The sequence below is a fragment of the Tenrec ecaudatus genome, chromosome 10 (genome assembly GCF_050624435.1).
Source record: "Tenrec ecaudatus isolate mTenEca1 chromosome 10, mTenEca1.hap1, whole genome shotgun sequence".
Lineage (NCBI taxonomy): Eukaryota > Metazoa > Chordata > Mammalia > Afrosoricida > Tenrecidae > Tenrec > Tenrec ecaudatus.
Window position 1 is genome coordinate 71,661,064 of NC_134539.1, and position 13,422 is coordinate 71,674,485.

The following is a 13,422-nucleotide window of genomic DNA, read 5'->3' on the forward strand; positions in this document are numbered from 1 at the left end:
AGGAGGACCGGTTTTTAGTTGCTGTGGAGTCCATTTAAAAAGCTACTATATTAACTACAGGCTACATATGCATGAAACCCTAAGCCAAAGCCATTACCAGCCGAGGAACTCCATCTGAAGGCAGCCCTATAGGACAGGACAGGATTGCTCCAGAGGCCTTTCCAGGACCAGTTCTCCTGGGAGAAGCTGCTAAGTTCAAGCCATAAACATCCAAGTTAACATCCCAAAGCTTAGCCCATTGCACCATCAGAGCCTTTAGCTATATTCCCAATGCCTGGAATACATTATGAGTAACATGTAAAGTTATCATGATGGTGAGTGTGGGCCAACTAAACAAAAACTCACTGCCAAAGAGCCAACTCTGATTTGATGTGGCTCTACAGGACTGCATAGAACTGCCCCTGTGGGTTTCCAAGACTGTATGGGAGCAGAAAGTCTCGTCTTCCTCCGAGGACTGGTTGGTGGCTTTGAGCTTCTGACCTCTCAGTTAGCAGTCCAGATTTAGGCAAAGAAGTATGAATCATTTGGTTACTAAAAAACAAACAGACCTAGAAATGTGTCTGCATCGCTGTATCACCTACTTTTCTTCTTTGAAATATTTTCTAATGATACCAAAGCATTTGCCTATGGGACAGAAAAAAAAAAAGAAAAAAATCCGAGGTAGTTTATTGTGCCAACCTGGCCAATAAACACATGTGGGATTAATTGAAGGACGGAGGGATAAATGGCTCAGTGAGCCTCGCCTTTCTAGTTCTCGGGTTTCTTACTTTCTGATGGTCAGAACAGGGTGCAGTTGTCTTAGCCAGTTCCCTGCTTCAGCTGGCTAGGCTCACTTCCTGTGAGACATCCCCAAGGAGAAACCACATGGACCTACCCCGATGCAGCCCTGGGTGCTGGAGCAGCCTTGTGGAGACCCCTGCCAGCGCTGAGATGTTTACACATTCAAGGATTCAGCTTTCCTCCTGCAGCCGGCATCATTGTGTCTGTTTTGTGAGATGGAGGAGGACTTTGTGGATTGGTGTTGGACATATGGGTTAATGTTGGACTTGTGGGCTTGGGCATTCCTGGGTTGGGATGTTTTCTTGATGTGCACTTAACCTTTTTATAAAACTCTCTTTTGTACATGTTTCTGTGGATTTGTTTCTCTAAAGTACCCAGACTAACACAAACCCCGCAATTTGATAATTTTCTTAGATTCCCACTTCCAAGTTAAATTCTGCCTTTCCTTTTCTGTCATTGAAAGACTTCTTCCTCTAAGTCCATTCCTATGTCTGTGCCTTGACTTCTGCATTTATTTCTCAGAAGCTCAGCATTATGAATTTTCCCCTCTCTCTTGAGCACCTTTTCTTTATTCAGCTTGTCCTTCTCAAGTAGTGTACTTCCAACTAAGGATGTCCAAACTTCATACACCTTCAAGCACATTTTTATATTAAAAATTTTCCTTTCTGATGTTATCAGCCTTCAGCTCTGACCTTATGTTTGTTTGTTTGTATGTTTGTTTGTTGAGCCAAGTTTAAGAAAGCATTTTCTCTTCTTGCCTACTCACCTCTCTTCATTCTATCCGCCTTCAAGTTCATCACCACATGGATAGCACTTAGCTAAGCCATGCCTTGAACTTCACTGATTGCTTTCCAGCCCCTCCTTCATTGTCTTATAGTGTTCTTCTCTATCCTTGATTCTGTTCGCTGACCTTTCCTATTTTTCTTCCTACTTCTCTGGCCCTTTTCAATCCAAACCAGGTTGTTTCTTCTCTACCTAATCGTTAAAGTTTCAGAGTTTCTCAAGGCTCTGTTCAGGCCCTATTCTCTTCTTACCTTTCAATCTCGCCCTAGGCAATTTCACCCAAAAATTTAGCCATCACTTATAAACAGTGACTCCCAGATACACTTGTCCCTCAATGGACCTTTCTTTATGAGTCCACGATCAATTGTTTATAGGCACTTCCATGCAACATTTCAATTTTAATGCACCCAGACTGAATTATGACCTTCCCAACTACATCTTGAGATGTTCATATCTTGTCTAGCTCGTTGATTCCTATTGTTACTCGTCTGGATGTATAAACTAGAATGAAAGAGTCCTCTTTGAAACCACTCCCTCCATTATGGGTCCTATGTCTACCCTTACCTCTGAAAAGTCTCTCTCACTCATCCCCGTCTCACGATCTTCCATGAATCCATCCTAAGACAAAGCACTTCTAACCCAAACATGGCAAATCCTTTGCATTCACCATCATTTTGTCAAATATGTTCTCTACCCAGAAATCAGAGTGGGACGCCACTACTTTTTCTATCAAACCTTCTCCAGATGTGCTTTGCTGTTCCTGCAGGATAAAGCTCAGACTCCGTGGACCCGTCCTAACACATCCGGCCCTGCTGCTGCCAACTCAACGGGCTTCATTCAGGATCTTGTCCTACGCTAGAGGATGCTGGCCTGGCCTATGCTGTTACCCTCTGTCTCTTGGTTGCCATCTTGAGATAGCTCTTCTTTGGAAGAGTCTGGATTAGTCTAGGGTAGTCACATTGTTTCAACTCTCGAGAATATGAGTCCTTTCATTAATTTTATGGCTCCTATCCCATAACAACATAAGCAACACTATTTCAGCCTTTCTTATTAAAGTACTGTTTCCCTCACAAGTCTGGAAGCACAAGGACATTGTATTTCCAACTCTCACTACATTGTCTATAACACAGGAAAGCTCAAGAGTCACTGAAGGAAGGAAGGAAGAAGACTGTACTCTACATTTTTCATTTGCAAAGTAAAATGAGATGAGGGTATTTTGAAGTCTTCCCTCATTGGGTGCAAGCCCTGTTCCTAATCTAATGCTTTGAGTTTCCTGAGTTTTGTCCATTGGTCTATGACTTGTCTGGTAGGATGGTGGGTGACAGCTATATCACACAGTTAATATTAGATAGCACCTTATCCATAGCATAATGTATATCTGCCTCTTACCTGCAAAACATTACCATTTATTTCATAAAAATGAATTAATTTAATGTCAATAAAATCATAGGACACACTCTGGCAGACTTCTCTATTCGAGACCTTTTCTTTAGTCCCTCAGGGTCCCCTGGAGAGAGAACTGAGGTACAACCAATTTAGACATAAAATGATGGCGGCAAAGCTCAAACCCTTGATAAGTAAAATTGAACCCTTCAACAGTGACAGTTGCGGAGAGTTCTAGTATTAATTTTCATGTTACTTGAAATTGAATTTCAGGTTAGAGCTCAACACCTCAGCGGGAAATGTTCCGATTAAATCCCGTGCCCGCTGTGGGGAGAGCTGTCAACACAGATCTCTGATTGGAAGATTTAGTAGACGTATTCTGCAGTATGAATATTTGTGCTCTCAAATCTACAAGCTGCTTGGCAAGTTTGAAAGCATGGCCTTGAAAAGGCCTTCCCTGACTACATCTGGTACCTCGATGATATTTCACTCCAGAATGCAGCCAAAGTCACCCTGCTATAGTATGCGTGCAGAAGACAAGCAAATCCAAACCAATTGAAAACGCTTTCTTACGGACTAATGGACAGTTGAGAAATAGATCTGCATTCAATCCTATGCCCGAAGTGCCAGGCTGGGGAGTGAGTTGAATAGGAAGTCTCTCTTTGTTTCTTTGAAGTCAACTAACATGAAGAAAAAGACGTGGCTTTCCCCGGGGATGCTGGAAGATCTAAGAAAAGATGTTCTGCCTTGGCTGTCTGTCTTTCTTTGACTACGCAGTACTTCCTTTTCTTAGTGAGCCTCTCTGTGGTGTCACATGCATTCGTGTGGTTTTGCAAACGAGAAGGATTCATTAACTAGTACATCTGAATTATCCAAGGGGCTTCAGAACATTCATGGGAAAAAAAGTAGAATTAAATGAGAATGGAATTTTTGCCAAGAATTTTTGAAGCCCCTTTTATAACCACAAATCTTTACAAATAAATACAGAGGAGTCTAATAGTTTGGGGAGGGGGCGCAAATATTTTGCATACGCTTCTTTGTCTTGCTTGGTCTTCTAGACACCTTGTTAAAGGACAGGCGCACCGTCAAGGTCCGGTTTATCAGTTATTTCCATATCTCGCCAAATTATAATTTAGAAAGGAAGCCATAACAGGTCACTAACTTACCAGTACCACTCATCAGCCATAGTCTTTACGCCCATTGATCATTACTGGTTCTCTCTAAACAGGAATGCAATGGCGTTCAAAGATTCTTTTGTCTTCAAGCATATCTTTTGTTTTTCTTTTCTGCACCATAAGTGGCTCACAATGCTTTGTGGAAACCAAGCCCTCATCTAAACCACTGTCATTTTCTCGTGGATTGACTCAGTATTCCCATTATAACAAGTCTTTAATTCTGGGAATATCTTTTTGTCCAAGGACTAATTGTGGTTAAGGTAACTTCTAACCAATATTGACAACGGGTAATTCATCACCACTGGGCTGGCTAAAAGAAGATATTGTGCTTCTTCCAACTGCACATTAAATTATTTTGGAAAATGAATCACAGCCGATGCCCCAGCCATGCAATCCCTAGTCATTCTGTGATACCCACCCTCGGAACAATAGAGAATCTGCAGAGTGACTCATAAACTTGTTATAACTACATGTTTAAGATCCACCCCCGGCTCCCACAGACTCACATTGACCTCTGTGTCTCTAGGAAAATAGATTCATCATTAATCTGCCCTGAGTGCTCTCCAAAACACATTGATTCCATCAATTTTGAGATGTGCTGTCTCAGCTCCAGATGTGGTTGCGGCCTGTGAGCAACTTTAAGAATACTCATGTGCAGTAGACTTCATTGAACACCTGTAAGCAGCCCTGCTCAAATCAGTCCTGAGTTTTAATTTGAGAGCTAGTGAGTTTAAAATATCAGAAAAACAGCACCATCTGCTGGAAAGGGGCAGGTCGAGAAGGGCATGCTAGCCAGGCACGGGAGAAGCTGAAGATGCCAACTCGGACCGTTCAGCTAATGTGTTATGCTTCTGTTCATGTGACTTTGTTTATGATAGTCTATGTTATGGCCTGGGGATTTTGTCCTTGGAAACAAGACATTATGGGTTAGGGAGAAGAGCACAGAGTGAAAGCTAACTTCCTGTCCTTGTTCAGTCTTCTTTAAAAAAAATTTTTATGATATAACTTTAAGGACATCAATTCTTTTTTTATCACTTATTGGGGGCTCATACAACTCTTATCACAATCCATACATCCATCCATTGTATCAAGCACATTTGTACATATGTTGCCATCATCGTTTTCAAAACATTTTCTTTCTACTTGAGCCCTTGCTATCATCAGCTTCTCATTTTTCCCATACCTTCCCCTCCCTCCCTCATGAACCCTTGATAATTTACAAATTATTATTTTTTATGTCTTGCACTGTCTGATGTCTCCCCCCACCCCTTGTCTGTTGTCCATCCCCCTGGGAGGGGATTATAGATAGGTCATTGTGATTGGTTCCCCTGTTCCTCCTGGTATGGCTACTCTCAACATTGATCCTGAGGAATTTATCTGTCCTATATTCCCTGTGTTTACAGCTCTTATCTGTATCCATGTACATGCTCTGGTCTAGCCAGATGTGTGAGGTAGAATTAGGGTCATGATAGTGGGGGGTGGGTGAGGTGATGGTGGATGCATTAAAGAACCAGAGGAAAGCTGTATGTTTCATCGGTGCTATACTGCACCCTGACTGGCCTATCTTCTCACCATGACCCTTCTGTAAGGGATGTACAATTGCTTACAGCTTGTCTTTGGGCCTCCACTCCACACTGCCCCCTTCATTCACATTATGATTTTTTGCTCTGGATCTTTGATGCCTGATAACCTGATCCCATCAACACTTCGTGATCACACAGGCTGGTGTGCTTCTTCCATGTGGACTCTGTTGTTTCTCAGCTAGATGGCCACTTTTATCTTCAAGCCATTAAGACCCCAGACACTTTATCTCTTAATAGCCGGGCACCATCAGCTTTCTTCACCACATTTGCCTATGCCCCTGCTTTGTCTTCAGTGATCGTGTTGGAAAGGTGAGCATCTCAGAGTGTCAGATTATTAGAACAAAGTGTTCTTGTGTTGAGGGAGTACTTGAGTAGAGGCCCAAAGAGGACATCAATTCTTTAAGTAAGATTTCTTCACACAGATGTTGGAAAAACTATTAATATTACCTGGACTGTGTGGGAGCCGGTAATAGTGCCTGAGCTTCCCACTTTGTTAGCTGAGAGAATGGTTGTTCAATTCCTCACTATCCTGACAATCACATTCAGACTCTAGGGTATTAGCTTCATGAAGTCCAAGCTAAATTTAGCAAGACATGATGGGAACAGCCGAGCTTTGATGTGTACTAGCAATATGCTGTGAGAGATTGAGTCTGCTCATCAGCAAAGTCACTGGACAACAGCTTTAAAAACACCCATAGAGTGTTGACTCTGCCATTGAACTTCTAGGACTCCATCCCAACAAAACCATCTGAGCAATGGAAAAAGAGTTATAATAAAACTTTATCAAATTTATTTATGATGATGAAATACCAGAAATATATTTAGTGATATATTTGATGACATGGTTAACTATATCGTGGCACATTCACGTGGTAGGAAATTATCCCGCATTAAGAACCGTACAGCAAAGAATAATGACATGGGGGAATACCCACAATATAATTTTTACGTAAAAAATACAGGCTATGAAAGTAGATGACTGGTATGATAATGTTGGAAGAAAAAAGTACTGATAGGCACACAACAAAATATTAATAGTAGTTATCACTGTTTACAGTGCTGATATTTGGGGCAAGATAATTCTATGTTGTGTGAGGGACAGGGAGAGGCTGCCATGGGCATTGTTGATGGTTAACAGCATCCACTCAGTAGATGCCAGTAACACGTACAGGTATGACAATCAAATATGTCTTTAGCCACAACCAAATGTCCCCAGGGGAGGGGGAAGTGAGGGGAAAATATAATTAGTTGTGATCTATGGGCTTCAAAGAAAGCAATAAAAGCAGTAGGTCTCTGGGCTTGTACCTTACTAAGCCCACCTTGATCTGCAGCTGGCCATAAACATCACAAGAAGAACTTAGAGTCCAATCCATTGGCTATCTAAGATCCTACCTGAAGAAAAGTCCTGGGAAGTGGGTTTGACCCGGGGCAGGAATAACTTGTAAGAGACATGTTACCTACGCCACACAAATTAAAACCTTTCTCTGGCATATAGGAATTTAGATATATTTTGATTTGCACTAAGTTTTCAAAGTTAATTTAAAACCATATCCTGACACAAAAAAAGGATCCCAGGAGGCACAGTGGTGAAGCATTGAGCTACTAACCCAAAAGTTGGCAGTTTGAACCCACCGGTCACTGTGCTAGAGAAAGACCTGGATAAGAGTCTGACAAAATCATGGCCAAGGAAACCTTAGAGAGCGGCTCTGTTCTACCCTATGGAACGCGGTGGGAGGCAATGCACTTGACAATGGGTAACTAGTTGACAGATAAGATCAGATAGCTCCTTGCTCACGGAGAATGAGGTTATGTGTGACTTTCACCTTAGTGCATTATACAGTATCCTTATTTTTCTACAGTTAAAAGGAATTAGTTTAGCATAAAGACATTTGTTTTCAAGAACCATTAGGGCGGGCTAGGATACAGGTGTCGTCATCTTGGGAGTATTGTCTTGATGTAATCCTGCTGAATTTCACCTTTTTTTTCCTCATCATTGTCAAGTAGAATGTTGTTGTCAGTTGTCACCTGATTTAAAAAAAAAAGTGCTTTCCAGTGCTGTGCCATCCCTGCGATCAGCAGCAGATTGTGGCTGACAGCAATTTAGCTGGTTGATTTCCAGAGGTAGCTTAACAGGCCTTTCTTTTTAGTCTTTTTTCGCCTGGAAGCTCTGCCAAAACCTTTTCAGGGTCATGCAAATGAAGGCCCAACCTGCACTAGTGGTAGTTGCGTGTGAGATACACTAGCTTCAAATCAGACTTGGGGTCCCACATGGAAGGTGAAACTCCCACTGAATCACCACTGCCCCCTACTGTATGTGCATGGAAAGTGGAAATTAAAGAACCAAGCTATCTCCCTTCATGTTCTCCAGGGTTTTTAATTATTAACTACTTGATCCACATTGTCAAAGAATCAATAAGCCAAGCATTTTGTGGGTTTCACTTACTCTTCCCTGGATAGGTACCACCTTTTACCATAGGCCCAATCATCTCTTCCCTTACGAAAAGCTGAAGGCACACAGACCAATCACCTCCTCCCTTACGAAAAGCTGAAGGCACACAGACCAATCACCTCCTCCCTTACGAAAAGCTGAAGGCACACAGACCAATCGGCTCTACTCTTTGTGGCCATTCGTCTTCACACGTGGATATGTTTCAGGTGGATGGATAGTAGATGCGCTTTTGTGGAACGTGTTACAGAGTCTGTTTTCTGGCCTCGGGCCCCAAATAGTACATTCCGTCTGTCTGATATGTTGGCAACCTGCAAAATCTCCTTTTGGAAAACAACCTCCTTGGAGTCTCAAGCTCAATGTGTGGAGAGGAAGCAAGTCTGAGACCACTTAACTGTACAATAACCGAAATCAAATTAAAAAGGAGCAAGCCATTTCCCTTTCCAATTTTTGGAAATGAAATTTCTTCACTACTGGAGTCTCAGTGTGTGCGGGCTCAGCCACAAGCTAAGTTACGGGATCTGTAATAAACTCTGAAAGCAATGATTTAGTAAGAAAATGGTAGTCAAAGTAAGCATTGTATGTCCTCAAATAATGCCAGAAAGAGGTCATTAAGAGATTGGGGGAGGGGCGGGGGAGGAAGAGACAGTGCTATTTAAAATAGTTTTCAGCAGCCTTAATTGGGGTCTAATTTACATGACTTTCATTCATTTTAAATGTACGGACAGTTTAGTAACTTGTAAGTTTACATCGCCATATAACCATCATCCCGTTGTAAGGCCTAAAGCCTTCAGTTGTCCAAGGCTAACTTTGATCACATGTGAAGGGACATGTGTGTGTCATGTAGACAGCGATGGGAGGAACGACATTAATTAGGAATGGAGTTTACTTTTTGTCAAGGAGTGCCATCAAGGAATGTAGTTTGCACACAGGAAAGATAGCTCGTTTCTTAAGGGGCATGTGTGAAGAAAACCTTCTTCAGCCTATGTATCTGCACGTATCTTCCATGAGTTACCAGATGTCAAATCCACTTCCCAAGACATGCTGAACCCAATTCCCAAGAAGACGACCCTGGAAAGCCAGTGAGTTACATTCAAAATTCCACATATAATTCCATTCCTATAACCAGATTACAGATCAAGCGGAGCATTGTGTAAGGTGCAAACACAGAAATGACCTCATTACAAAACAAACAGAAAAACCTGGATTTCTTCGCAACCATTTGTCCTCAACCAAGGGTTCCTTTACTTCCTCCCTCCCTTCCACGCACTCACCCACTCAAAGAGATATCCGGCAATGTCTGGAGACGTTTTGCATTTTCACCAGTGGGCAGGGGGAGGTATGTCAGGGATGCTGCGTCAGGTATGTCAGGGATGCTGCTGCGTATCCTACGGAGCACGCAATCGCCTCCCGCCCCGCCACACAGTCAACACAAAGAATTTCCTAGCTGCAGAGGTCAGCCGTGCTGAGGCCCAAAAAGGCCACATTGCAATTTCTTTATGTGCCTGTGATTCCCCAGGATAGACAAAATCCCCAGCAGGACCCCCTGCTGTTCCTTATATTTTGAAGGACTTTTGTTTTTCAAAATGGGGCCTGTGATCGCTTTCGATCACGACTCTAAACAAGGAGCCAAATTATCCCAGTTTCATCTAGGCAAATATCAACACCACAAAGCCATTCTACATGACCTTTTCCCTCCTCTCCTCTCTGCTGAGAACCTGAAGTGGGAAAGGAGCCTGGAGAGCGGACCCTTCCTTCCCATTTTAGCCATCCTTTCCGGGTCCCTCAGCTGCTATTCCTAGACCCAGCTGATGAACCTGGGACTGCATGACTGGTAGGGTTACAATCTCTAGAGGGTTTCATTCTTGGGGCACTGTTTCCCCAGAGGATCCCCTCCACAATCCCAACCCCTCCTCCTCTGACTGCAGGCTCTCTCTTGGATCCCATGCCCTGCCAGTGGTCCTTGTAATCTTGAATCATGTTCACCCACCACTTCAATGGCATCCATTTTTTACGGTATCCTCAGGCAAGATCCTATTCTGTCAGTCCATAGTTGCTACTAGGTATATCTAATGCCATATAAACTATATATTAAGCTTCCTTTTCAAGAGAAACAAACACAATGATACAGGAACCACATATTAAGAATTTAAATCAAGGAAGTGACTATCCCAGTCCTACACAGGCCTGTGGGTCAGATGCTAGCTGGAGGTGCCCAGAATCACCAGTAGCAGGTAGATGAAGCAGGGGGGTGAAGTAGGAAGCTAGAGGGCACAGGTGAGTGTGCAGAATGGCATGAAAGATCCAAGGTCACCAGAACATGGCAGGGTGACACAGCTCCCAGGGTTGGCAGGCTGCATGGCCAAGAAAGAGACCAGTGCTCCTCAATGTCTCTCTTATAATAAGGCCATACTCCTAAGGAGATGTCATTAGGTTGTGTCCTAAATGAGAGGTTCGACTCCACTCCTACCTTCACACAAGTACATCAAGTTGACATAAAATCTAATCATCGCAACCCAAAACATAATTGTTTAAAACAACAGCTATCTGTCTGTTTCCAGTGTGACTTTGCTGAGTCCTTGGACACAGGCTTCTCGTAAGATCAGAATCCAGTCGTTGCCTAGGACTACAGTCTTGTCTTAGAACTCCTATGGTCTTGGCAGGATTGAGTTCTTCAACGGCTATTGGACAATGGTCATTCTCAGGTCTCTGTGATTTGGGCCTCTACACAGGGCAATTCACAGCACAGCAGCTTGTGTTATCCAGGCAAACAAGCAAGAATCAAAGAGAGAGAGGCAGAGAGAGAGAGAGAGAGAGAGAGAGAGAGAGAGAGAGAGAGAGAGAGAGAGAGCGACCTCAACGCTTCTCCCTCCAGTGTTAGACATATAGTTCACTTTCTATGTAGCTGTACCTTCAACAGACACATACCCATCCCTCTAAGCCAGTGGTTCTCAATCTTCCTAATGCCACAACCCTTACATACAGTTCATGTTGTGGTGATCCCCCACAACCATAAAATTATTTTTGTTGCTACTTCATCACTGTCATTTTGCTACTGTTATGAATCAGGCGACTCTGTGAAAGGGTCATTCAACTCCCAAAGGGGTCGCGACCCACAGGTTGAGAACCACTGCTAAACAAGCTTCTTGAAGCCCCTCTCGCTCTATCATGTGGCTAAGGGAGAAAAGGCCCTTGAACAGTAGCCAACAAATGCCATAATGCTTCACCATGCTCACCCAAACTATTCTCCCTCTTGGGTTGTTGAGCCTGAATCTCTTACACAGGCTGTGGGCACAGGAGGCCTGACTAATGCTGATGGTGCCTGTCTGGAGCTTGTCTCTTAAAGTGCTAGCACTTTGCTATACTATATGAGGGTAATCGGCAGTTATTTCTAGTTCAGCCCTTAAGTCTCAGCAAAACTGAGCAAAGTACCCATTTCAAGGCCCTGTTGCCTGTTCCTCTAAAAGCTAGAGTGAACAGAGGGGCAGATTATGATATCTTATTTAAATGAACTGAAGGTGACAGAAGTAACAATGAAAACTGAGAGAAAAACGAAGTGGAAAAATAGAACAATCTGTATAGATGTTTGTTAGGGTTCTCTAAAGAAACAAAACCAGAACACTAATAATTTTATATATATTTATACAGAGAGGTAGATACAAAACATAAGAAGTAAACAGTTAATTACATTATAAAGCAGTACAAATGGCTCAGTGCAACTCACTCCTATGAGAGAGTTGTGAGACACTGGCAGTCCTTCAAGCCTTGAGGGCCGCCAGGTGGTCCTCTGTAGAGCAATTCAGGCTATCCGGGCACAGGGAGCAAACAGCAAGGCAGGTCACCAATAGTCAGCCAGATGACAAGGTCCGACAGTCCCCAGCTCAAGAGATATAAATTCCAATAGTGTGGCAAAGAAGGTCTTGAAGGAACCTCAGATTACAGCGACACAGTCCATGGGTCAGGTGTCCCACGGGTCGTGTAGCTTGCAAATTGAGGCACAGAACAAGCAAGGCAGCCGCACACTGGTCCCAGGATCAAAGAGAGACAAGAAAGGCGAGGCTCACTGAGCCACTTATCCCTCCTCCCTTCCATTAATCCCACATGTGGTTATCGGCCAGGTTGGCACAATAAACTAACTACTCAGAAGGGTACCATCATGTCTTCAAGGAAAAATCAATTCACCCAAGAATGAAGAGGACATAGGCCAGAGAAGAATGAACCTATTTCCTTTTTTTTAATTTATGAAATCCCATTTATTTTATCTGTTGCTTCTTGTGCTATTGTTATCATATTAGGTGATGCATTGTTCAAAGCTAAACCTGACAGTGTTGCTACTGGTTTTCTTTTTTTTTTAATCGTTTTATTAGAGGCTCTTACAACTCTTATCACAATCCATACATACATCAATTGTGTAAAGCACATTTGTACATTCACTGCCCTCATCATTCTCAAAACATTTGCTCTCCACCTAAGCCCCTGGCGTCAGCTCCTCATATTTTCCCCCTCCCTCTCGCTCCCCTCTCCCTCATGAACCCTTGATTGAACCTACTTCTTATGGGAGGCAACCCAACATGTTAGAGGAATTAATGGAAGGAGTCCCTGAGTGGCACGGGTGGTTAAATTTTCCATCAGTAGTTCACAGGTGGGTGGGTCTGAGGCCAAATCGCCTCCAAAACCTGGCCTGGCAAACTGCTTCCAAAGGAAGCCTTTAACCCCCTGTGCATCATCATGAGTCAGAACCCGAGCATAGGCTATTAACTACCATCACTGCAGGCAAAGGCAATGCCCTCCTAACAAGAATAAATGGCAGACATAGATGCTAAAGGAAAATGATCCATTCATGTTTGACCCATGTTTTCATCACCACAACACGTCAGGCTGTTGAGGTTCCTCATCCATAATCACACCTGTTGCCGTCAAGTTGATTCTGATCCACAGCGATCCTATAGAACTCTTTATGGGAATAGAATGCCCCCTCTTTCTCCTGAGGAGTGGCTGGTTGTTTTGAACCACTGCCTCTTCTGATCACAGTTCAACGCATAACCAGTATGCCACCAAGCTAGACATCACAATCTACTCAGAAATAGAATCTGGTTTCCTACTTGAACCAAGAGATTTGCTTCCTATACACCTGCCCTTGGTTCCATTGAGGGTGAAGGAACTATTTTGAATTGATTCAAAACCGTGGTCCAGGCTAAAGTAAAGATTACAAAGTAGCTAGCCCCCCTAAGTTTGCTAGGCTGTTACCTTGGGTCACAATGAGTTGTGATGA

At 43.1% G+C, this 13,422-nt stretch overlaps 1 protein-coding gene across 4 annotated transcripts in view; it reads left to right on the plus strand.

Annotated features, from left to right (window-relative positions):
- The window catches only part of TRPM3 (transient receptor potential cation channel subfamily M member 3), a 1,016,950-nt gene that overhangs the window by 615,081 nt on the left and 388,447 nt on the right, over positions 1-13,422 (plus strand). The window lies entirely within an intron of this gene.